Below are 2,706 nucleotides of genomic sequence, written 5' to 3' on the forward strand. Positions count from 1 at the left end.
TTGACCCATACAATGTTTTTTTGGCTATTGCTACAAATATACCCCAGCGACTTAACACTGCTTTTGTGCTCCAGGGTCACAATTTATTTGGGCTAAACATACTAAATGTTTCACATTAAAGTTTAATTAAACCATTAAAATAGAAAACACAGAATTTGGTCAAATAAATAAAATTTGGGGGAAAAATAAATAAATAAAATGGATTTCAAAGGGCCCTATTGAAAGAATAGGCGCATTTCTCATCATATCCCACTAAACGCACACACATACTCGTCTCTAAATGGAGCACATTCACACAGCTCAAAGGTAGGAGCATGAAGGATGCTCTGCTTAGTCAAGGGCAGAGCGTCCATTAGCACTTGTGCGGCTTTTCTGTTTGTTTTGTTGGTTTATGTTGTATTGCATTGTCATTGAGAGATAGCAGGTGTCATTTGAATATTCTTTCAAGCAGAAATGCACTGTCATAAAGCTCACTCCACAGAAACGAAAATGAGCGAGCGTTTCTCTTTTGACATTCCTCTGATAAGGTAATCAATGAACCATAGCTGGTCATTGAGTGGAAGGTGTGTGTGTGTGTGTGTGTGTGTAATGGGAAACCATTTTTGACAGCTTAATTTAACATTTTAAGACAGAATAGACTTGATTGCTGGATGGAATCACTAATGAGATATTTTCAGGGCCTTGATAGCAGCACGAAAGCATGCATTTATCATTTATTTAGATTAGAAAAAAAATATAGCTTTGCATTTGTACAAAATTATAATATTTTGGATTTGAAATTAAATAATTGATTTAATTTGAGATTGCTAGTTTTAGTTGTATAATATTTATTTGAATTCATTTATTTGAAGTATTTATTTTAATTAGAAACAAAATATTGAAGAAAGTGACTTTTGTTGTAAAAAGAAAAAAAAAAAAGAAAAAAAAGATGACTTTTCAAGCAAAAATGCCAAAGTTTTTATTAATGACCAACAACCATTTAGATCAAATATGTTTATTAGATTAACTCACAGACCGAAATCTAAATGTTGTATTACAAAACTAAAACTACTGTCCAAAAACACTCTTCTTAAGCTGAATGGAAATATTTCAAGCAAATATCGAATGTAAGTAGTTACAGAAACTCAAGAAAATCAAGTCTTAAAACAGCTTGCATGCCTGGAAAATAACTTTGAAAGAGTCTCAAAATAATTGTCAGATGGAGAGAAGACGTGAACACTGACCTGCTGCTAAGCAACAAATATAAAGCATACACAAAAAAAGCAACTGACCTTTCAAGAACTAAGTAACTGTTCAGTGGACCTGCTTTACTTCTTTTAATTAATGTAGTTTGGTTTTCTGTTGACAGCCACAGTGATGAATTCATAAAATGCTGTCAAATGCTTTAATTCCGATTCATCTGATTATTTATTTGGCTTAATCACAGCCTTGCTGATATTCAGCATGATTGTGACTGTGATGTTGCTCTAAGACATAAATAGGACAGAACCTCAAGGTTCAAGTTTAATTTCTTTTAACTTTGACAAGTGTCCCCCCAAGAGATGCTTGAAAAACAGTAATATGGAACAATGGTCAAAGACGTCTGTCTAGTGCACGTAAAAAAAAAAAAAAGCAGTGCAAGACAAATTGTTCTTTGTGAACCAGCCACTAGAATGCTTCTGATATTTATCTTGAATGTGATATTGACTTTATACAACAGTTCAAAAAACCTGAAGTTAATATTGAGTGAGTTACGTTACAATAATGTCTGTTTTTCTTTGTCTGTTTCGCCAATGAAAAGAGTTCCAAAGCCGGAGCAGAACATTTGTGCATCTCAGAGCAACGCTGCAGGGTTTCGTTCCTGAATGAATCTGTTCTTGAATGAATCATTTGAGTCAGCGATTCAATGATCCATTCAGAAAGACAGTCACTGAACGAATCAGCCGTTTTGAACAAATTGCTTGAATTAATAATTCAGTGAGTCACTCATTAAGGGACTTTCCACCACCTACTGGCAGTTATATGGTCATATTAATTTATCCATGACAGGCCTAAACCAGCCTAGGTACCAGCTAGGGATATGCTGGTATCAAATTTTCATGTTGCGATTAATTGCTAATGCTTTAATCACGGTATACGGTATTATCACAATATTGAAATTTAGTTTAAAAAAAGTGCTGTCATAATACAGTATAACAGGTTTAATAACATTTTTCTTATAACAAAAATAACTGAACATTTAAATGCAATAAAGCAATACAGAAAAATGTATAAAGTTAAAAGTTTTACACAGATTAAAGTGCAAAAGAACTATAAAGACCAATAGGTATCACTTTACAATAAGACCTCATTAGTTAACCTTAGATAATGCATTAACATTCACAATGAGCAATAGCTACATTTGCTACAGAAGTTATTAATCTTTGTTAAAAAAATACAAGTCTTAGTTCATGTTAGCTCATTAAATAACACAGTTGCAACTTTTGATTTTAACAACGTGTTATTAAATATTGGAATATCTAAGATTAATGAATGTTCAGAAGAATTTTTCATTGGCAGGCACAAAAATACACTCAGCAAAATATCGTTTAATTATCGTTATCGAAAAAAAAGCACAACAAATATTGAGATATCATTTTTGTCAATATTGCACACCACTACTGCTCAGCCAATCAGATTGCAGCACCAAAAGTAACTGTTGAATAAATTGATATTGCCTCTGTACTG

This window comes from Sinocyclocheilus anshuiensis, unplaced genomic scaffold (assembly GCF_001515605.1).
Source record: "Sinocyclocheilus anshuiensis isolate Anshui unplaced genomic scaffold, SAMN03320099.WGS_v1.1 scaffold84, whole genome shotgun sequence".
NCBI lineage: Eukaryota > Metazoa > Chordata > Actinopteri > Cypriniformes > Cyprinidae > Sinocyclocheilus > Sinocyclocheilus anshuiensis.